Raw genomic sequence first — 25221 nt, 5'->3', positions numbered from 1 at the left:
ATTGAACTCAACCATTTACTGTTGAACAAACCATACTGAACTGTTAAGCAAAAGTCATATTTTTTACATACCTCGTATAAAATTGAAAAAGTTTGATATCTGATGGTTGTTTTTTGGACTTTAGACCAGAATAGAGTATTTTATGAAGAATAAGTTTTTTTCGTAAAATTAATAATAAAATAGTTGAAATAATTGAAATAAAATAATGATGATGGGTATCCGTAATTTGAGAAAACATTGAATTTTTTTTTCAATTAGAATGATGTAATTATAATAAAACATAGTTTTTAATTCCAAACAACTTTATATAATACCCATATTTTGATATTCTGGAATATAAAGGTACTTTACTCTTTAACAAAATTCGTATTTTTGACATATCTCGTATAAAATTGATAAAACTTGATATCTGATGATTGGGTTTTAGATTTTAGACTATGCAGAGCAATTTATGAAGAATAAACTTTTTTTCGTAAATTTGTAATAAAAATGTTTCAAATATGGTTCCTTGCTACGCAGACATAGTGTAGAAGAGCTTCTTATAAGCATTTTCAAATTGTAATGCCATATTCGGATTCAGCATAATCAAAAACAAAATAGAAACAAAATTCAAAGATATTTTTAAAATTATTTTAAATTATATAATTTAACATGATTGTTTGGAATTAAGAACTATATTCTGATATGCAATTTCATCCTTCTAATGGAAAAAAAAATTTGAAAATTTTTCTAATCAACATTATTTTTAGTTTATTTAAATTATGATACATATAGCTATTTGTATAACAAGGGAGGAAAGTGCTACTTTTCCTCCCGAAAATGAAGTTTACTGCCCGACGCGTAGCGGAGGGCAGTAATCATTCAAGGGAGGAAAAGGCACTTTACTTGGAACCTTCCTAATTCGCTTAGAAAATTTTTGTAATGTGCTAAAACCGTACACCAAATTTCATTAAAATTGACTTACTAGATTTTGAATAATAATTTTGCAATCTAAACTTTTTAAAAAATTAAAATTTTTAAAATCTTGCACAACAAAAACTAGTACATACAAAGATTTGTTAATTTTTTACATATTAAGAAGCACTCCACCTATCTAACGCACTTTACAGAATTGAAATCGGATTGTTTAAGCAGCCTCAGAAATGTTTTAAAGTTATAAACAATTTTTTGGCTTATAAACAAATTAGTCCTGTGGCCAGGAGGGGGTGCTGCGGGCTCCTTTATTTAGATGGACTTACCCAAGATCGTGGAACACGATTTTTTTGGGTAACAGTTGATCCGGATGTCGATAAAATTGTTATAAACAAAGAACTTGAGGAATTACATAACATCGATTTTTCGCAAAATAAAACATTTTTTTATATTTCTTGGGTAAGTCTAAGCAAAAAATGTTCTTACAAGTTTTTTCGTAGGATGCATAGTTTTCGAGATAAACGAAGTGGAACTTTCAATAAATCGAAAAAGTGCAATTTTTGAACGCGAATAACTTTTGATTAAAAAATAAAATAGCAATTCTGCTGACAGTATTTGAAAGTTTAAATCAAATTATACCGGTTTTAATTATTTGCATTGCTAAAAATTAATTTTTTATTATTAAACAAAGCTATTTGTTTATAAGCCAAAAAATTGTTTATAAGTTTAAAACATTGCTGAGGCCCCTTAAATAATCCGATTTTAATTCTGTAAAGTGTATTGGATAGGTAAAGCACCTCTTTATATGTAAAAAATTAGACAACTTCTAAATGGTCTACTTTTTGTTCAGAAAGATTTTAAAAAATTTGAACTTTTTTAAAAACATTTAAATTGCAAATTTATTATGCAAAATCTATTACGTCGATTTTAATGAAATTTGGTACAAGGTTTAAGTATGTTACAAAGAATTTCCTAAGTGAATTACTAAGGTTCTAAGTACCACCAAAGTGGTTAAAAACATTGAATAACAACAGGCATATTTTGCCACCTTATTTTGTATTTATTGCTATATTGCAGAAAAGGTAATAAGTTAAGACATTTTTGACCAGTCGAATATCATACAAAATTCAATTATCTTTATTTTATTTCTGTACGACTTTGTTCCAAAACGAATCGTTTTAAAGTTATAAGCAAAGAAAGCAGAAAAAAATCGACGTTTTTCGAAATTTTTAAATATTTTATTTTTTTTATTAATGTTCCGGGCATATTTGAGAACGAGCATAAGTCAATTATTATTAACGAAGTTATCACCTAACTTTATCTGCAAAAATCCGAATGCCACCTTTCACATCCAAAAATAGACGTTTTTTCACAGATCCTTACTGGTCTATAATAAAAGAGTTATCATAATTGAAATAACTGAAAATAATGTATATCCATAATTAAAAAACATTCAACTTTTTTTTTATTAGAAAGATGAAATGGCATATTAGAATATAGTTCTTAATTCCAAACAACTTTTCATTATAAGAATTTTCAATATTTTGAATAATAAAGCTACTTTACTCTTGAGTAAAATTCATATTTTTTGACATAATATCTCGTATACGGCTTAAAAAAAATGAACTGATGGTTCTATTTTTAATTTAGACCATGCACAACTTTTCACGTTGACGAACAGAACGTCTATAGTCGTCTAATTTCCATTGATGTAATGTGACACAACGTCTATATACGTTGAATTTTTCCCTATTCTACTTTGCAAAATACATATAGTGTCACAACACTTGCTTATACATTTGACGCAGTGTCCGTCAACGTGTTAATTGGACACACTGTACAAAACAATTATTGTTATTGTTTAAACAAATAATAAACAATTAGCGGCAAAATCTGTGAGTAGAACTTTTTACTTTAACATGTATATAAACTAACAAAAAAAGTTTTAGAAAAAGATAATCTTGTTTGAATTGCTCCGAAACAATGCATCTTTTCGTTCTATCTTGACTCTTCTAAAATGCTTCGTATAGATTGCTGAATAGAATTGGGCTGCTTATAACAGGCAATATGACGACTTATATACACATATAAGGATCTCGTAGAACAGTCGTATTATTTAAACGTAAATTAAAACATGGCAACATCGTCGGGCTTCGTATAATGCGTAATCCATATACACTGTGAACGCGTTTATACGAGTGGGCTTCGTAAGACTGTAGGAATAAGACAATCCCCTTACCCCGTAAACCGCGGGCTTCCATTCATCTGCAGGTTTTAGCGGGCTTCCTATCATTTGTGAGCCATATATATATATATATATATATATATATATATATATATATATATATATATATATATATATATATATATATGTATAATTATTAATATGTAGTGACTGTTAATAATACAAAATGAATAATTTTGGGGAATGCAGTCAATATGTTTTGGGCTGATTAGAAGTGAAACACTTTGAACTTTTGTCGAGTTTTCGGACAATTTATTTCCTTTATCAAGACAATCTAAAAATACAAATGTTTAAATTTAGATGAAAACTAGAAAAATAAAAAACTTACTGCTCGTGGTTTACAAAATAACTAACATACTTATAAAAAACATAAAAATTCTTTCTAAAAAATATAAATTGTAAACGTAAATTAATTTTGAAATATGTCAAAAGGACATTAATCAAATGTAGTTAGACTACTTTAATAACTCGATAGATTGGGAAAGAAGTTAGTTAACAGTGTATAAAATAATGATATAAAGATGTAAGCAAATTTGAAGTTATAATTATTTAAAAACCAATACAGAAGTAAAAACTTCGAGATGTATTCTGGTATAAAATCGTTAACATATTACATTATGTAAACCATATATGATGATGTTAACACTATTTACAGTGTGCTAGTTTCAAAATACTCGGCAGGATGTAAGTATTCCCACATTTTTCATTTTAACAGTCACATTTTTAACCTTTTGCTTTAAACTAACGTGGAAATACTTCATTCTAGGCACTGAAGATGTTCTGTTTAGAACGAAAACGTTTAACGATTTTATACCAGAATACATCTCGAAGTTTTTACTTCTGTATTGGTTTTTTAAACTATGGTATACAGCCAACTATTGGGATTTTCCCATTGATTTTTTTTTTTATAATTATTAGTAAAGAAAAACTGATAGTAATGTAAAATAAGTTGATTTAGAATGTTATAAATATTTTTTTTGATACTATTATTTAGTGAAATTTTAAAAATTAATAAGACCAAATTGTTTATAAAATGCATAATTTAGTAATATCAGATCTCAAAATTAAAGTCAAAGTTAGTAAAAATTACAGTCAAAGTTAGTTAGTGAAAGCCAAAATGTTATTATAAATAATGCTTAGATTATTGATATCAGATCTCTTATTAATACAATTTGATTTTTTTATCCAAACCATTTCTTTAAATTCTCTTTTACGTAAATTTACTTCTCTTTCCAAAATTGTTGCTTCTTGAAAAATGAAAACATGATCCTCATTAATAACATGCTCTGCCAATGCACAAGAAGGAATATTTCTCTTGATATCACTTTTATGAGACGTTAGTCTAAGAGATAGGTTACGTGAAGTCTGTCCGATGTAACATTTACCACAAGTACTACAAGGTATGGAGTAAATAACATTAGAACTCTCCATAATTTTTAGCGGACTCTTAGTTCTGGTATAAAGACTGTTCAAAGTTTTGACATTTTTAGTAGCAATTTTAATGTTTATGTTTTGTTTAAATAACTTAATTAATTTTGGTGTTAAAGATGGTATATATGGTAAAGAAAAATAAGATAAAGTAGGTATACTTTCTATCTCTGTTCCTTCTTTATTGATATCTGCCTGCAGTGTTCTATTATAATTAGTGCTAAAAATTAATTTATTTAATAAACCCCTAGGATATCCAGCCCAAAACATATTGACTGCATTCCCGAAAATTATTCATTATATATATATATATATATATATATATATATATATATACATATATATATATATACATATATATATATATATATATATATATATATATATATATATATATATATATATATATATATATATATATATATATATATATATATATATATATATATATATATATATATATATATATGTCTTCATATCAAGGCGAGATCCGTTTGTATCATAAGCTATACAAGATGAGATCCGTTTTGCAAGGCGAGATCCGATTTTGGATCTCACCTTGTATTCACGTGTATATAGTGACATCTCGATGTAACAATGGTTAGGGTACAAGGAAATCGATTTTTGTCTGGACCTCATTTTGCACCCCTTTTGGTGAATTTTATATTGCAGTGGTTCCACTAAATCCGCTGTAGAGGGCAGCGCGCGCGATCCGTTGTGTATATGGTAAATATATATTTTACAGACAATCCGAGATCCGGTAAATTTGGAAACATCGCAAATGAATTTCACGGTCAGCTGTCTCACTCGGCTTATGTCTAGCTTGAATAAGAATGTTTACATTATTTAAGGGCTCTGTCCAGAAAGGCGATTGTCAAATATCTCGAGAACTAGACGGCATATCGAAAAAACTTTGGAATGCTTTTTGAATGGTTTTTCAAAATCTATATACTTATGCAATAGCAGGGTTCTTATTCTGCCTGCGAAAGCGGTGGGTGTAGCAACTTTGAATTTTCAACTGAAACACTTTATTTTTAATTAAATAGTTGAAATTTAGAATTAAAAATACACAACTTTTGTTTAAATCGATAATAGCTTCTTTAATCCAGTCGAAAGAGCTTCAAAATCGTCGTTTTGATGACATTTTTAGGGTTTAGGGGTACCTCAGGTAGTTAGCTTAAAACGTAAGAAATAAATTTGAATAGTTAATGTTTATTGATAAACAAAGCTCCAATTCTATTTTACTTCAACTCATTTTAAGGCTATTTCAATAAACTAATCGGTTCTTTTTTCAGTTTTTTGGTAAAACATTGTACCTTATAGACGAAAATTCTTAAAATCGGCTATTTTTCATTTAAATTGTCAATAAATAGTTAAATTGAGAAAAGATTGGTCAGATTTACATAAATTTTGTTATTCCGTCCATAGAGAAACTAAAACAATTGTTACGTAGTTACACTGAGTGTCATAAAAACCGTGTATTTTTACTCATTTCTTTGAGCTATTTCACGTAATATCGAGATATAAGTTGTATTTTTTACATAAGTTATATTAACGTTAAACTGACTTAATTTATAGTTTTATAAGCAACAATTAAGTATAGCGAAATTTATAAAACCTTGTTTAAATTGTTTTACATGCTCTATAATGCGGTTATCTTAAATTTTGTTTTGAATGTTTTTCTTCTTACTGGTAGACAAAAAATGGCAAAATGTGCATTTTTGACATCAAATTGTTGATAACCAACATAGTTACTACTCAAAATATTAAAAAAACTAACCGTCGGTATAACAGATTGACTGGAAACCAGATGCAGAACAGTACCATAAATGTTTTAGACTTTTTAGCACTTTCTTTAAGTGAAATTTAAAATCATTTACCACCCATGTACACTCATTACGGAATCTGTTACAAGAATTTCAGCGATTTCAGCCATTTTTTCAAAATTTATTTGGATTTTCTCTAGTAATCCTTCCAAAAGACAATACATAAATGGTGAATACCTTTTACACCAACTTCAAGGAGGGTAATTTATACAGGTACATACCTAGAATTATTATATGGACCGTTCACTCTTGTTAGAGTATAGTTCGCTCAAATATGAGCTCTTTTAATCCATTTCACGCGGTAAATTAGTCCGCTTTTCCTTTAGGTCTTAGTTCATAGGTTGTGATGTTTTTTTCTCGCTCAAATATGAGCTCTTTTAATCCATTTCACGCGGTAAATTAGTCCGCTTTTCCTTTAGGTCTTAGTTCATAGGTTGTGATGTTTTTTTGCCCTCTCTACTATCTTCTTCCACTCTCTCCGGTCCTGAATCTTTTCTCTCCAGTTTGCAATTTCCATCTTTGATATATCTTCTAGCAGTTGATCTTCCCATCTAATTTTTGGTCTTCCTGTTGGTCTATTTTTTACTGGTTTCCAGTTCATTATCTTCCTGATCAGTTCTTTTACCCCTCTTCTTTGTGTGTGCCCAAACCATCTGAGGCTTTGTGCTTTAATGAATTTTACTATATCTTCTCCTTTATTTATATTTATTATTTCATGGTTCATCAGCTTTCAATATTCCCCTGTTTCTGTCTTTACTGGGCCATGTATCCTTATAATTTTTCTCTCAATTATTTTTAACTTTTCTTCGTCTTTTTTCGTAAGGCACATTACTTCTGCTCCATAGGCTATCACTGATCTGATTGCTGCTGTGTATATTTTTGATTTTGTTTTTTTTTGCTCAGGTTTTGTCCTTGAGTAGTTGGTGATATTTCCAATATACTCTATTACCTGCTTTAATTCTGTCGTTTATCTCTATACTCCTTCCGTTTTTGCCGTCCACCATCACCCCCAGGTATTTGAAGCAATCTACTCTCTGGAATGTATTTTCACCTATCTTTATTTCTGCTATTCTGTTTACATTGTCTCGTGTGCTTATAAGATATTTTGTTTTATTCTGATTGATTATTAGTCCTCTCGTCTTTGCTTCTCTTACCAGGGTTAAAAGTGCCTCTTCTAGTCTTTTTTTATCTCGTGCTACCAGTCCCAGTTCATCTGCATATCCTATGATCTGTGTTGAGCTTTGAATAATTGTCTTTTTCAGCCCTGTGTCCCTAATTACTCCTTCTAGAGCGATATTAAATAGTGTCGTTTGTCGTTGACAGACTGTCTCCTTGTCTTACTTCAAGTTCTATTTTGATGTCATTTGTATCGCCCTCATTTGTTTTAACTTTTGCTGTATTGCATCTATTGTTGATCTTCCTTTGATCTATTGTTCTAAAACCCTGTTGATATGGTCCTATAATTTTTTCTGTGTATTGATTTAGTCGGTTTCTTATAATTGTGGTCAATATCTTATACGTTGTATTTAGTAGCATAATTGGTCTGTAGTTGCAGCACTTAGTTGGATGTCTTTTCTTAAAGATTGGTGCGATGTGTCCGTTTTTCCATTCTATGGGCATGCTTTCGTCCTTCCAAATTGTAACCATTAACTTGTGCATTCGCTTCGTGAGCTCCTCTCCGCCGTTGATGATCAGTTCGTTGTTGATTTCATCTGGCCCTGGCGTTTTGTTTACTTTTAGTTGTTTTAATACCTCCATGAATTCCTAATAAGTAGGTGCGACTTCCTCTTCATCTCTGTTATCTCTTATATCCTCATCCTCTGAATATGCCTTATTGTCGTTTTTGTATAGGTCCGTGAAATGTTTTTCCCAATCTTTTTTGTTTATTTTTGTGACAGATTTTTTGGTACTGTGTTGTTGTTTTATCTATTCGAACAATTTCTTGTTGTCTTTATTATTCGTTTCTAATTCTTGCATTTGTTCAGAGATCCATGTGTTCTTCTTTCTTCTATAGAGTTTCAATGCTTCTTGTTTTTCTTTTCTATATTGGTCCAGTTGTTCCTGTTCGGCACTTTGTAGCCATTTGTTTCTTGCGAGGTGCTTCAGTTGACTTTTTTGGTGATATTCCTCATCAAACCATTCTTTCGATTCTTTGTTTTTTTGGAATCCTATTATTTGTTCTGCTGTCTCTATTATGCTGTTCATTATGTTTTTCCATTCTCCTTCTATTTCTTTGTGCTCGTACTGACCCAATTTCTGTTCCAGTTGTTCTGTATATTGTTGCTTTGTTTCTTGCGTTTTCAGATTGGCTATATTCCATTTCCTCCTTTTTCCTTTCTTATGATTATTTGCTTTGATTATTTTCATCTTAAGTTTTGCTATCAACAATATGTGGTCAGTGCCTCCATTTGCCCCTCTATATGACCTTACGTCTTGTACTATTCGTGTCCACTTTTTCGAAATTAGAGTATGATTTATTTGGTTTCCATCCATTCTTCCTGGTATCATCCATGTTATTTTGTTTTCTTTTTTATGTTTATGCCCAGTACTAACTATATATGTATTTGTTGCTGCTGCTAGGTTGCAGATTTCTCCTCCATTATCATTCGTAGTTTCATGAATGGTTTCTTTGCCAGCTACATTACGATTATAGTCCTCCTTTCCGATATTTGCATTGAATTCACCCAATATTATTAATATGTCATTCCTCCGCATATTTTCACAGGTTTCTTCCAGGATGTCTTAGAATTCTGTTTTATCTTCTTGGTTTGCTTCTTCGGTGGGTGCATAGCAATTGACTATCGAGATGTGGGCTTGTTTATTTTCTTATGTAAGATATCCTTTCATTAACTGCTTTGAATTGTATCAGTTTTTCCCTCATTTTTTTGTTCACCATAAATGCTGTACCATTCGTTCCCTGTTTGTTTTCTCCCGAATAATACATGCTAAAGTTTTTCTTCTCAATTTTTCCTTCTTTCTTCCATCGTATTTCCTGTACGGCTAGGATTTCTAGTTGGTATTTTTTCATTTCAAGAGCTATTTCTTGCATCTTACCTGATGCCAGCATGGTTCTAATATTCCAAGAGCCCATTCTAATGGGTTTTGTTCTTTTCTTCTTATTGAGATTCTTTCTTTATTTTGTGTGCGTAATTTTGTTTTCGTTAACCGTTTGCATTTTCGAGTCTTTTTTTGCCATGTCAATATCATATTTCAGCCGCTGTTCTTCGTTTATTAGTTTTTTGAATTTTCTATCAGCTGTTCTCTCTCTTCGTCCCATATCTAGATTTTGCCATTCACTATTAATTTCTTGTAGCCGATTTTCGTTTGCTTACCTTTGCTTCTTTCGTCCTTTGCTATTTTAGTTATTTCCTTTTGTATTTCTTTTTCTTTCGATGTCCAATCGTTGTTTATGGTAGGGGAGCAAAGTATGCTAAATGTGCAGTCACTCGAGCGCTTTGGGGACCTATTGGGTTGTGATTATTAGGTCCTAAAACCAAAAAAAGTTAAGTAAAATTTTCCATTTTAGCGGGCGCTTGCCATTTTTTAATTTAATTTTCCATTTCCATTAATCGTTTTTTTTAATATAGCGCCATCTATCCATAATTCGAAAAAATAGTTCGAATAAAAGTTGCTTATTTTTATGCAGAGAATTCAAATCTGCAATAAAAAATGGGGGCTCCCATTTAAGATTTTAAAGTAACCCCCCACCCCACCTCCGTGGGGGTCGCGTTTGGTACCATTCGATATATTTTTGAAAAATATTAAATAAGTGTATTTTGCAGTTTTTCGATCTGATGTTTATTTTGCTAAATATCGCGGGATTTGTATTTAAAATTTAAAATTTACCCCCCACCCCTCTCTGCGAGGGGTCGTGTTTGGTATCTATCGATAGATTTTTGAAAAATATTGAACGTGTAGTTTTTAGTTTTTCGATCTGACGTTTATTTCGCGAAATATTCGCCTTTTTCTTGTGAAACTTTGTGACTCACCAATTCCCTTACGCCCTGCTCAAATCGTCAGATTTTTTAAATATATACTGTTTTGCATGTACTTAACTTACCTTATCTTAATCTGACAATTTCGAGTATTTTTAAGGATTGATTTTTTTTTTTCGGGCCCCCCTAAACGAACTCCCCTGTGTTAAGAGCCAATATATGGCAGAGGTACATCTGCAGGGTACCACGTTTCTCCCCATATGATAATTGACGCGCTCGAGTAACTGCAAAAATCCCCGCTTGGGCTCCCCTACCATTATATAGATACGATCTTTATGCTGTTTTAGTTTACGTTTCTTGTTTAGGATTTCCATTTTATCCGTGAGGGCTTCTATTTCTATTGCGCATACTGTTTCTCCTATTTTTTTTGCACTTCTTAGTTTTATCTGTATTTGCAACTCTTGGGCTCTGAAATTTTCCATTTCTTCTTTTAATTTCTTATAATCATTTGTTTCTACTTTCAACCCAGTTACGATCAAGCTTTTCTTTTTGCTAAATTTCTCCAGTTGCTCCATTCATTCATGTAGCTGTTTTACTTCTTTTTTTAGTTTTTGTTTCTCTGCTTTTACACCCATTAACTCTTTATTGGTTTGTTGTTATTCTTTCCTTATTTGTTTTATTTCCTGAAGCATTTCATCGTTTTTATTCATTAGCTCTTTCATTATTGTAATCATAACATTTTCCATGTCTTCCTTGTTTTCGTTGCCTGCTTTGCTTGGTGACCGTTTTTTAATTTTACTTCTATTAAAACAATCATCCAAGTTTTCTCTTTTGCGTTTCGTTTCATCATCGGTTTCACTTCCTGTGACATTTTTTCCATTTTCTAGGAGTGCAGCGCTAAATACCTGGAATACCGATATTAGATTATCAACAATACTTAAAAAATGAAAGTTACCAATTCACCGGTAGTTAATGCGTTATTTAAAAATTACCTGCGCACCAGAGTTGCCAGTTGGTCTGTAATTAGGATGGGGATTAAAATAGATACGAATTCACCGGGACCCGGAAATATGCACACCCTGATATTCTAGTTACGTAAGCTCGTCCGATTGGCGCATGACGTTAACAACAGAGTAAAGCATAGTCCCGTCTATGCGTTCGTAATACGAACGCGAATGAAATTTGAGAATAATACAAATGAATGAATTATGACTAAAAGAAACTAAGTGATTTTTATAGTTTAGAGGAAAATTATTAAACTATTTACTTTTATTTAAATTGATTTTCAGTTATTTGTAAAGTTCCCAGTTTCTTGATTATATTGGTATCCGGAAAATAAAAATATTCATATAATCGATATCTACTAAAATTATTATATTTCGTTAGTTGGCAAAAATTGATTAGTGGCCTACATATTAGTAAATATAATTTTTACCAAGGGGAAGAAAAGCCCCAAAATAAAACCATAAATTTAATGGATTGATAAAAAAACAAAATTTTTTACTTTTTAAATAATGTATTTCATCAGATTTAAGTAAGAGGCTTGGAAAAGACAAAAATAAGTTTTACAGTTTTCATGCCATGCACTTTATTTAAATTTTGTGCATGTGAAATAGACGTACATACAGCAACTATGTAGCAGTTTTCATAATTTTTCTTTTACGCAATGTCAGGTTGTTAAGAGACTTGTTTAATTCTTTAATTCGGAAGTACATCCGAGACCTAAAAAATAACTTGTTCGCTTTGTTAGAACAGTCTACAGTTACACTTTTGGACATAAGGTTTTCTAAATAATTTTTAGTTACCAAAATGGAATCACCATTCATGTGGAAGGAAAAATTGTCTCCAGTTACTTAATATATGACAAGAGAGTGTCTGATGGTTTACATAAACCACACTTACTCAAATGATCAACCCACGTGTACGTTGAAACATCTTCGGATTGAATACTGGAGTCCTTCAATTTATGGCAGATATAACCAGCCAAATTCTCCAAACCATCTTACTCGAGGTCACTAATGTTTTTTCATTCTAACTCTCATTGAAAACTTGAAAATCCACAACTGTTTCGTTGTTAGAATCCAGCCTTTGGATCAATTGTCCAGAAATTGGTAAATCTGGGATGTCGTCTGTTTAAACGTTCGAAAATTCGTTCCGTTGTCTCTCCTACCCGTATATAACTTTTATAAAATAAAGCTTTTTGTTAACACTTTAAAAAAATTTTAATGGGTTTTCCCCGAAAAGAGCTTCATTTTTTGGTACTATGTATCACGTTAAAATATTTGATTTGGAATTTGAAGGATAAGATCGTCTTTTTTATGAGCTACAAATTTACTTTTACTGGTTCTATAGACTAAGAATATACCATTTTTTCGTTTTTTTTTTATATGCTACATTTTTTCCAAGAATATTTTTTCGATATAATACTTACTTTTTGAGTATTTGTGTTTTTTTTTTGTTGAAAAGTAAATATTTTTAGTCGCAAGTGACTCTAGTACCTACTACTAAATTAACCTAGTACCTAAGTTAAAAAACTCTATAGAACAAAAGTTGCTTAAACTTAGTCAGATCTGTTTCCGGACTTATTTTAAACGTATATTTTTTCACCCTCCAAGTAAAAGCAATCAACGGCACAAATTCAACTTTGAAGTGGGGGATGGGTAGAATCTAAATCCAAATTTTCATGCAATTAGGAGTTGACCCTGAAAATTATGTGTGTTTCTTTTTATCTTTTAAATCATTTTACTTAAAATCATTTTTTAACTATCAAATAATAATTACATATTGAGTTATTTTATTTTTTAAACTTTAATAATATTTATAAAAAATTTTACTTTCTTGTAATGTATCTTTAAAACAAGCAATCATTTAAATAATTATTTTGTAACAATTTGTATTATTTAAGAATATAATAATTACATTTTGGTTTCGTAGTAAGTGTTTTTTTAAGAATATTAATGTATAGTTTTAAAATATTGTATTGCAAATAATTATCATTATTAAATGGTTATTATTTGTCAAGTATTCTTTTTCTTTTTTCACACCCTTATGTATGTAATAAAACTAAGGGACTTTCTGAAAGGTCAATCGTAGACTTTAAAGACACAAAAGAAGCGATACTTAAAAGTTACGCCCATTATATATCTTTATATCGTGGGAAATATACAATACAACACGAGCTCCAACCGCTCGACTAATACTCTTTAGAGCTGGCATCAGTGTGTGATCTCGCGTTGAACGGTAAATATCTAAAATTTCGTATATAAGTCCTCCCCTTTACTTTTCAGCGACGGATCTCGTTTCGCTGTAAATTTATCAGAAAAATTTAAGTACAAAAATCTTTTCCCCTCTAAGTGTGCCATGATTAATATATTAATTATAAAGATACTTATGAACAATATACTCCAATAATTAATTTCCTATCGGTGGATCTCGGGTTGTCCTCGATTTAGTCGGATCTCGCCTTGATATGAAGACGTATATATATATATATATATATATATATATATATATATATATATATATATATATATATATATATATATATATATATATAACGCGGGTTTGACTCCGCGTTAAATAATTTTGGTTTTTAGAAAAACCATTATTTTGACGACGTTTCGGCAAGATCTCACTTGCCATTGTCAAGTCAGGTAGTTCCGCTTCTCGCTGTTGCTTGAAGTAGACTGAATTTTTATTCACGATACCGTAACTTATATAGTTGATCCTGATTTATTTTCTTGACCTGCGCGTCTCTTGGATCTTGTGATTGGTCCAGTATATGTTGGAATATATATATATATATATATATATATATATATATATATATATATATATATATACGTCTTCATATCAAGGCGAGATCCGACTAAATCGAGGACAACCCGAGATCCACCAATAGGAAATTAATTATTGGAGTATATTGTTCATAAGTATCTTTATAATTAACAGATTAATCATGGCACACTTAGAGGGGAAAAGATTTTTGTACTTAAATTTTTCTGATAAATTTACAGAGAAACGAGATCCGTCGCTGAAAAGTAAAGGGGAGGACTTATATACGAAATTTTAGATATTTACCGTTCAACGCGAGATCACACCCTGATGCCAGCTCTAAAGACTATTAGTCGAGCGGTTGGAGCTCGTGTTGTATTGTATATTTCCCACGATATAAAGATATATAATGGGCGTAACTTTTAAGTATCGTTTCTTTTGTGTCTTTAAAGTCTACGATTGACCTTTCAGAAAGTCCCTTAGTTTTATTACATACATAAGGGTGTGAAAAAAGAAAAAGAATACTTCACAAATAATAACCATTTAATAATGATAATTATTTGCAATACAATATTTTAAAATTATACATTAATATTCTTAAAAAACACTTACTACGAAACCAAAATGTAATTATTATATTCTTAAGTAATACAAATTGTTACAAAATAATTATTTAAATGACTGCTTGTTTTAAAAATACATTACAAGAAAGTAAAATTTTTTATAAATATTATTAAAGTTTAAAAAATAAAATAACTCAATATGTAATTATTATTTGATAGTTAAAAAATGATTTTAAGTAAAATGATTTAAAAGATAAAAAGAAACACACATAATTTTCAGGGTCAACTCCTAATTGCATGAAAATTTGGATTTAGATTCTACCCATCCCCCACTTCAAAGTTGAATTTGTGCCGTTGATTGCTTTTAATTGGAGGGTGAAAAAATATACGTTTAAAATAAGTCCGGAAACAGATCTGACTAAGTTTAAGCAACTTTTGTTCTATAGAGTTTTTTTAACTTAGGTACTAGGTTAATTTAGTAGTAGGTACTAGAGTCACTTGCGACTAAAAATATTTACTTTTCAACAAAAAAAAAACACGTTTTTCGGCGGTTTTTCGCAAATACTCAAAAAGTAAGTATTATATCGAAAAAATATTCTTGGAAAAAATGTAGCATATAAAAAAAAACGAAAAAATGGTATATTCTTAGTCTATAGAACCAGTAAAAGTAAATTTGTAGCTCATAAAAAAGACGATCTTATCCTTCAAATTCCAAATCAAATATTTTAACGTGATACATAGTACCAAAAAATAAAGCCCTTTTCGGGGAAAACCCATTAAAATTTTTTTGAAGTGTTAAGAAAAAGCTTTATTTTATTTTATAAAAGTTATATACGGGTAGGAGAGACAACGGAACGAATTTTCGAACGTTTAAACAGACGACATCCCAGATTTACCAATTTCTGGACAATTGATCCAAAGGCTGGATTCTAACAACGAAACAGTTGTGGATTTTCAAGTTTTCAATGAGAGTTAGAATGAAAAAACATTAGTGACCTCGAGTATGATGGTTTGGAGAATTTGGCTGGTTATATCTGCCATAAATTGAAGGACTCCAGTATTCAATCCGAAGATGTTTCAACGTACACGTGGGTTGATCATTTGAGTAAGTGTGGTTTATGTAAACCATCAGACACTCTCTTGTCATATATTAAGTAACTGGAGACAATTTTTCCTTCCAGATGAATGGTGATTCCATTTTGGTAACTAAAAATTATTTAGAAAACCTTATGTCCAAAAGTGTAACTGTAGACTGTTCTAACAAAGCGAACAAGTTATTTTTTAGGTCTCGGATGTACTTCCGAATTAAAGAATTAAACAAGTCTCTTAACAACCTTACATTGCGTAAAAGAAAAATTATGAAAACTGCTACATAGTTGCTGTATGTACGTCTATTTCACATGCACAAAATTTAAATAAAGTGCATGGCATGAAAACTGTAAAACTTATTTTTGTCTTTTCCAAGCCTCTTACTTAAATCTGATGAAATACATTATTTAAAAAGTAAAAAATTTTGTTTTTTTATCAATCCATTAAATTTATGGTTTTATTTTGGGGCTTTTCTTCCCCTTGGTAAAAATTATATTTACTAATGTGTAGGCCACTAATCAATTTTTGCCAACTAACGAAATATAATAATTTTAGTAGATATCGATTATATGAATATTTTTATTTTCCGGATACCAATATAATCAAGAAACTGGTAACTTTACAAATAACTGAAAATCAATTTAAATAAAAGTAAATAGTTTAATAATTTTCCTCTAAACTATAAAAATCACTTAGTTTCTTTTAGTCATAATTCATTCATTTGTACTATTCTTAAATTTCATTCGCGTTCGTATTACGAACGCATAGACGGGACTATGCTTTATATATGACAAATATCCGAGAATCAATTTGGCTTTATGCAGGGTAGATCAACAACAGATGCAATTTTCATTATAAGGCAATTGATGGAAAAATACAGGAGTAAAGAAACAAACGCTCATATGGTATTCATTGATCTTGAGAAAGCATATGATAGAGTTCCTCGAGAGATTCTGTGGTGGGCACTCAATAAGAAAGGAGTCCCTGGTGAATATGTAAAGATTGTGAGGGATATGTATGAGGGAGTAACGACTAGTGTTAGGACAGGTGTGGGAGAGACTGATAAATTTCATGTGAAAGTAGGATTGCACCAAGGTTCTGTGCTTAGTCCGTATTTATTCTCATTAGTTGTGGACCAGATAACAACGAAACTACAGGGTAACATTCCATGGTGCTTAATGTATGCTGATGATGTCGTGTTAGTAGGAAATAGTGAAAGAGACCTAGAACAAAAACTGGAACAGTGGAGACAAGCTCTGGAGGAAAAAGGTTTAAAACTTAGTAGGACAAAAACAGAGTATTTGGAATGTTCATTTAAAGATGGAGCTACTACAAATAAAATGGTATCTTTGGATGGTGAAATGATTGTGAAAAGCAATAGTTTTAAGTACCTAGGATCGGTATTACAGAGTAATGGAGAAATAGATGGAGATGCATGCAGTAGAATTAGGGCTGGATGGATGAAGTGGAAAGAAGCGAGTGGTGTGTTGTGTGACAGAAAAATTCCAATGAAGCTGAAGGGAAAATTCTATAAAACAGCCATAAGACCGGCTATGATGTACGGAACTGAATGTTGGGCAGTGAAAAAGAAAGAGGAACAACGAATGCATGTGGCGGAAATGAGAATGCTTAGATGGATGAGTGGAGTGACAAAGAAGGATAAAATTAGAAATGAGTATATTAGGGGAAGTCTAGGTGTGGCACCAATTGATGCCAAAATGAGAGAGCATAGGTTAAGATGGTTTGGTCATGTTCAACGTCGAGACGTTAATCACCCAATACGAAGAATAGCTGAAGTGCAGATTCCTGGAAGGAGTAGGAGAGGAAGACCAAAGAAGACCTGGGGGGAGGCGATAAGGCAGGACATGTTGGTAAAGGGGATTAACATTGATATGACCCAAGACAGAATTGTGTGGAGAAATGCAATTAGGGAAGCCGACCCCGCATAGGGATAAGGCAAAGAGAATGATGAGACGGGACTATGCTTTACTCTGTTGTTAACGTCATGCGCCAATCGGACGAGCTTACGTAACTAGAATATCAGGGTGTGCATATTTCCGGGTCCCGGTGAATTCGTATCTATTTTAATCCCCATCCTAATTACAGACCAACTGGCAACTCTGGTGCGCAGGTAATTTTTAAATAACGCATTAACTACCGGTGAATTGGTAACTTTCATTTTTTAAGTATTGTTGATAATCTAATATCGGTATTCCAGGTATTTAGCGCTGCACTCCTAGAAAATGTAAAAAATGTCACAGGAAGTGAAACCGATGATGAAACGAAACGCAAAAGAGAAAACTTGGATGATTGTTTTAATAGAAGTAAAACTAAAAAACGGTCACCAAGCAAAGCAGGCAACGAAAACAAGGAAGACTTGGAAAATGTTATGATTACAATAATGAAAGAGCTAATGAATAAAAACGATGAAATGCTTCAGGAAATAAAACAAATAAGGAAAGAATAACAACAAACCAATAAAGAGTTAATGGGTGTAAAAGCAGAGAAGCAAAAACTAAAAAAAGAAGTAAAACAGCTACATGAATGAATGGAGCAACTAGAGAAATTTAGCAAAAAGAAAAGCTTGATCGTAACTGGGTTGAAAGTAGAAACAAATGATTATAAGAAATTAAAAGAAGAAATGGAAAATTTCAGAGCCCAAGAGTTGCAAATACAAATAAAACTTAGAAGTGCAAAAAAAATAGGAGAAACAGTATGCGCAATAGAAACAGAAGCCCTCACGGATAAAATGGAAATCCTAAACAAGAAACGTAAACTAAAACAGCATAAAGATCGTATCTATATAAACAACGATTGGACATCGAAAGAAAAAGAAATACAAAAGGAAATAACTAAAATAGCAAAGGACGAAAGAAGCAAAGGTAAGCAAACGAAAATCGGCTACAAGAAATTAATAGTGAATGGCAAAATCTAGATATGGGACGAAGAGAGAGAACAGCTGATAGAAAATTCAAAAAAGTAATAAACGAAGAACAGCGGCTGAAATATGATATTGACATGGCAAAAAAGACTCGGAAATGCAAACGGTTAACGAAAACAAAATAACGCACACAAAATAAAGAAAGAATCTCAATAAGAAGAAAAGAACAAAACCCATAGAATGGGCTCTTGGAATATTAGAACCATGCTGGCAGCAGGTAAGATACAAGAAATGGCTCTTGAAATGAAAAAATACCAACTAGAAATCCTAGCCGTACAGGAAATACGATGGAAGAAAGAAGGAAAAATTGAGAAGAAAAACTTTAACATGTATTATTCGGGAGAAAACAAACAGGGAACGAATGGTACGGCATTTATGGTGAACAAAAAAATGAGAGAAAAACTGATACAATTCAAAGCAGTTAATGAAAGGATATCTTACATAAGAAAATAAACAAGCCCACATCTCGATAGTCAATTGCTATGCACCCACCGAAGAAGCAAACCAAGAAGATAAAACAGAATTCTAAGACATCCTTGAAGAAACCTGTGAAAATATTCCGAGGAATGACATATTAATAATATTGGGTGATTTCAATGCAAAGATCGGAAAGGAGGACTATAATCGTAATGTAGCTGGCAAAGAAACCATTCATGAAACTACGAATGATAATGGAGGAGAAATCTGCAACCTAGCAGCAGCAACAAATACATATATAGTTAGTACTGGGCATAAACATAAAAAAGAAAACAAAATAACATGGATGATACCAGGAAGAATGGATGGAAACCAAATAAATCGTACTATAATTTCGAAAAAGTGGACACAAATAGTACAAGACGTAAGGTCATATAGAGGGGCAAATGGAGGCACTGACCACATATTGTTGATAGCAAAACTTAAGATGAAAATAATCAAAGCAAATAATCATAAGGAAGGAAAAAATAGGAAATGGAATATAGCCAATCTGAAAACGCAAGAAACAAAGCAACAATATACAGAACAACTGGAACAGAAATTGGGTCAGTACGAGCACATAGAAATAGAAGGAGAATGGAAAAACATAAAGAACAGCATAATAGAGACAGCAGAACAAATAATAGGATTCCAAAAAAAGCAAAGAATCTAAAGAATGGTTTGATGAGGAATGTCACCAAAAAAGTCAACTGAAGCATCTCGCAAGAAACAAATGGCTACAAAGTGCCGAAGAGGAACAACTGTACCAATATAGAAAAGAAAAATAAGAAGCATTGAAACTCTATAGAAGAAAGAAGAACACATAGATCTCTGAACAAATGCAAGAATTAGAAACGAATAATAAAGACAACAAGAAATTGTTCGAATAGATAAAACAACAACACAGTACCAAAAAATCTGTCACAAAAATAAACAAAAAAAATTGGGAAAAACATTTCACGGACCTATACAAAAACGACAATAAGGCATATTCAGAGGATGAGGATATAAGAGATAACAGAGATGAAGAGGAAGTCGCACCTACTTATTAGGAATTCATGGAGGTATTAAAACAACTAAAAGTAAACAAAACGCCAGGGCCAGATGAAATCAACAACGAGCTGATCATCAACGGCGGAGAGGAGCTCACGAAGCGAATGCACAAGTTAATGGTTACAATTTGGAAGGACGAAAGCATGCCCATAGAATGGAAAAACGGACACATCGCACCAATCTTTAAGAAAGGAGATCCAACTAAGTGCTGCAACTACAGACCAATTATGCTACTAAATACAACGTATAAGATATTGACCACAATTATAAGAAACCGACTAAATCAATACACAGAAAAAATTATAGGACAATATCAACAGGGTTTTAGAACAATAGATCAAAGGAAGATCAACAATAGATGCAATACACGTACTGACACAAACAATTGAAAAAAGCTATGAACATGACATAGAATTACACATACTATTCATCGACTTCCAACAGGCCCTAACAGCATATACAGACAACAATTATTAAAAGAAATGAAAAAAATGGAGATACCGGCAAAATTAATAAGACTAACTAGAATGACAATAAAAGACTCAATATCAAAAGTTAAAACAAATGAGGGAGATACAAATGACATCAAAATAGAGCTTGAAGTAACACAAGGAGACAGTATGTCAACGACAAACGACACTATTTAATATCGCTCTAGAAGGAGTAATTGGGGACACAGGGCTGAAAAAGGCAATTATTCAAAGCTCAACACAGATCATAGGATATGCAGATGAACTGGGACTGGTAGCACGAGATAAAAAAAGACTAGAAGAGGCACTTTTAACCCTGGTAAGAGAAGCAAAGACGAGAGGACTAATAATCAATCAGAATAAAACAAAATATCTTATAAGCACATGAGACAATGTAAACAGAATAGCAGAAATAAAGATAGGTGAAAATACATTCCAGAGAGTAGATTGCTTCAAATACCTGGGGGTGATGGTGGACGGCAAAAACGGAAGGAGTATAGAGATAAACGACAGAATTAAAGCAGGTAATAGAGTATGTTGGAAATATCACCAACTACTCAAGGACAAAAACCTGAGCAAAAAAAACAAAATCAAAAATATACACAACAGCAATCAGATCAGTGATAGCCTATGGAGCAGAAGTAATGTGCCTTACGAAAAAAGACGAAGAAAAGTTAAAAATAATTGAGAGAAAAATTATAAGGATACATGGACCAGTAAAGACAGAAACAGGGGAATATTGAAAGCTGATGAACCATGAAATAATAAATATAAATAAAGGAGAAGATATAGTAAAATTCATTTTACTCTATTCATTTACCAAGCACAAAGCCTCAGATGATTTGGGCACACACAAAGAAGAGGGGTAGAAGAACTGATCAGGAAGATAATGGACTGAAAACCAGTAAAAAATAGACCAAGAGGAAGACCAAAAATTAGATGGGAAGATCAACTGCTAGACGACATATCAAAGATGGAAATTGCAAACTGGAGAGAAAAGATTCAGGACCGGAGAGAGTGGAAGAAGATAGTAGAGAGGGCAAAAAAACATCACAACCTATGAACTAAGACCTAAAGGAAAAGCGGACTAATTTACCGCGTGAAATGGATTAAAAGAGCTCATATTTGAGCGAACTATACTCTAACAAGAGTGAACGGTCCATATAATAATTCCAGGTATGTACCTGTATAAATTACCCTCCTTGAAGTTGGTGTAAAAGGTATTCACCATTTATGTATTGTCTTTTGGAAGGATTACTAGAGAAAATCCAAATAAATTTTGAAAAAATGGCTGAAATCGCTGAAATTCTTGTAACAGATTCCGTAATGAGTGTACATGGGTGGTAAATGATTTTAAATTTCACTTAAAGGAAGTGCTAAAAAGTCTAAAACATTTATGGTACTGTTCTGCATCTGGTTTCCAGGCAACCTGTTATACCGACGGTTAGTTTTTTTAATATTTTGAGTAGTAACTATGTTGGTTATCAACAATTTGATGTCAAAAATGCACATTTTGCCATTTTTTGTCTACCAGTAAGAAGAAAAACATTCAAAATAAAATTTAAGATAACCGCATTATAGAGCATGTAAAACAATTTAAACAAGGTTTTATAAATTTCGCTATACTTAATTGTTGCTTATAAAACTATAAATTAAGTCAGTTTAACGTTAATATAACTTATGTAAAAAATACAACTTATATCTCGATATTACGTGAAATAGCTCAAAGAAATGAGTAAAAATACACGGTTTTTATGACACTCAGTGTAACTACGTAACAATTGTTTTAGTTTCTATATGGACGGAATAACAAAATTTATGTAAATCTGACCAATTTTTTCTCAATTTAATTATTTATTGACAATTTCAATGAAAAATAGCCGATTTTAAGAATTTTCGTCTATAAGTTACAATGTTTTACCAAAACACTGAAAAAAGAACCGATTAGTTTATTGAAATAGCCTTAAAATGAGTTGAAGTAAAATAGAATTGGACCTTTGTTTATCAATAAACATTAACTATTCAAATTTATTTCTTACATTTTAAGCTAACTACCGAGGTACCCCTAAACCCTAAAAATGTCATCAAAACGACGATTTTGAAGCTCTTCCGACTGGATTAAAGAAGCTATTATCGATTCAAACAAAAGTTGTGTATTTTTAATTCTAAATTTCAACTATTTAATTAAAAATAAAGTGTTTCAGTTGAAATTTCAAAGTTGCTACACCCACCGCTTTCGCAGGCAGAATAAGAACCCTGCTATTGCATAAGTATATAGATTTTGAAAAACCATTCAAAAAGCATTCCAAAGTTTTTTCGATATGCCGTCTAGATCTCGAGATATTTGACAATCGCCTTTCTGGACAGAGCCCTTAAATAATGTAAACATTCTTATTCAAGCTAGACATAAGCCGAGTGAGAGAGCTGACCGTGAAATTCATTTGCGATGTTTCCAAATTTACCGGATCTCGGGTTGTCTGCAAAATATATATTTACCATATACACAACGGATCGCGCGCGCTGCCCTCTATAGCGGATTTAGTGGAACCACTGCAATATAAAATTCACCAAAAGGGGTGCAAAATGAGGTCCAGGCAAAAATCGATTTCCTTGTACCCTAACCATTGTTACATCGAGATGTCACTATATACACGTGAATACAAGGTGAGATCCAAAATCGGATCTCGCCTTGCAAAACGGATCTCATCTTGTATAGCTTATGATACAAACGGATCTCGCCTTGATATGAAGACATTATATATATATATATATATATATATATATATATATATATATATATATATATATATATATAACAGGTATATAATATTTGCTGAACAGTTAGGAAACAAGGCTGAAATATTGGGGTAGCAGCAATCTCAAAGAAAACTCTTTATAATAGTTCCAAGCTTTCGAAAATGTTTATTTTCATATATATTTTATATATATATTTTATATATATTTTATATATATTTTATATATATATATATATATATATATATATATATATATATATATATATATATATATATATATATATATAAAACAAAATATGCACAAGATGGAATGCAACCATAGACACGTGTTTCTGACTTATTAGTCGTCATCAGTATGATATAGCTAAGTATATAACCTCTCCTTGTTATATATATATATATATATATATATATTGTATTATGTCTGGAAGGGTGACACGCGTAGATGTCGCTGCTTGATTTATTTTGGTCTTTTTCTTCAGTACCGCTTTCCATGTTGTAGGAAGCCGTTGCGCATCATCTCTTTGGTTTAGACCGTTGGGATTTCTTTCGATTTCTATCGATTCTCTGATTTCACGTTTTCTTTTTATTTCCATGTTAGCTAACATCGTTGTTTGGTTTAGGTTTATTGTATGTCCTGTATTTGCGACATGTTGTGCAAGGGATGACGTGGTTTCTCCCCTATCGATGGCATTTCGGTGTTCTTCTCGTCTTACATGGATTCTTCGGTTGGTCTGTCCAATGTATGACTTTCCACAATCCCCACACGGAATCTCGCATACTCCTTGACTTTCTAACGATATTTTGGTTTTTGGTGTTGGTAGAATAGTTGAGATCTTTCTGTCGGTGTTAAATATTGTTTCTATATTATGTTTTCTCAGCACTCTCCCTATTTTCTCTGTTGTACCCTTCACATATGGCAGAATGGTTTTGCCGATCGGTTTTTCGTCTTCTGTTGGGTCCTTCATTCTTCTTCGAGCATTTTGAGCTTTTTCGATGGTGTATGTTGAGAAGCCGTTTTCTCTTAACGCTGTTTTCACATTATGCATTTCTTCATTTTGATGTTCTTGGTCTGTCAGTCTTTCAGATCTTGTAATCAAGGTCTTGATGACTGAATGTAATTGTGCAGGATGGTGGTGTGAAGCAGCATTTAGATATCTATCGGTATGTGTCGGTTCCCGATACACTGTATGGCCCATGTGTCCGTCTTGTTTCTTTATTATTAACACATCTAAGAATGGTATTTGATCGTTTTCTTCCAGTTCCATAGTAAACTGAATTTTATGGTGGATATTGAAATTATTCAACGCGGAGTCAAACTCGGAAAACAACAGAAAGCACATATAGCTCCCGCGGAAACTACAAGTGTAACATAATTAACCTCTACGGGGAGGAAATTCTACCAGACATCAGAAGATACGAAAAAACTACGATCGAAACGAAGGACGTTGTTATGCAACCTTACGTTTTTAGAACGCTGCCGTGACGAAAGCATTATACCGACTTGTATGAAGCTCACTTTTCACAAAAACAACTATAAAACGAAAAACATTTTAAGAAGGGCAAGCCTGGCGCTTATTAGAGAAGCGATCCATGATACCAGACGAGACATCGACAAAATGGATTCAGAATCATTACAGCTGCATCTTAAACTAATTAACACAATCCATCCAACATTATGGAATTTCTTTGAACAACTGACAAACTTTCGAGCAGAAACAGATGCTGATCTCACTAAGACCAAATAAATTAAAAAGTTTGAAAATTTGTTAC

The 25221-nt window shown here is 31.8% G+C and overlaps 1 protein-coding gene across 1 annotated transcript in view; it reads right to left on the bottom strand.

The window, feature by feature from the left end:
- The window catches only part of LOC114345659 (mevalonate kinase), a 434326-nt gene that overhangs the window by 268971 nt on the left and 140134 nt on the right, over positions 1-25221 (bottom strand). The gene's annotated exons all lie outside the window — the stretch shown is intronic.

Source organism: Diabrotica virgifera, chromosome 3 (assembly GCF_917563875.1).
Source record: "Diabrotica virgifera virgifera chromosome 3, PGI_DIABVI_V3a".
Taxonomy (NCBI): Eukaryota; Metazoa; Arthropoda; class Insecta; order Coleoptera; family Chrysomelidae; genus Diabrotica; species Diabrotica virgifera.
This window is presented reverse-complemented; position numbering and strand designations above follow the sequence as displayed.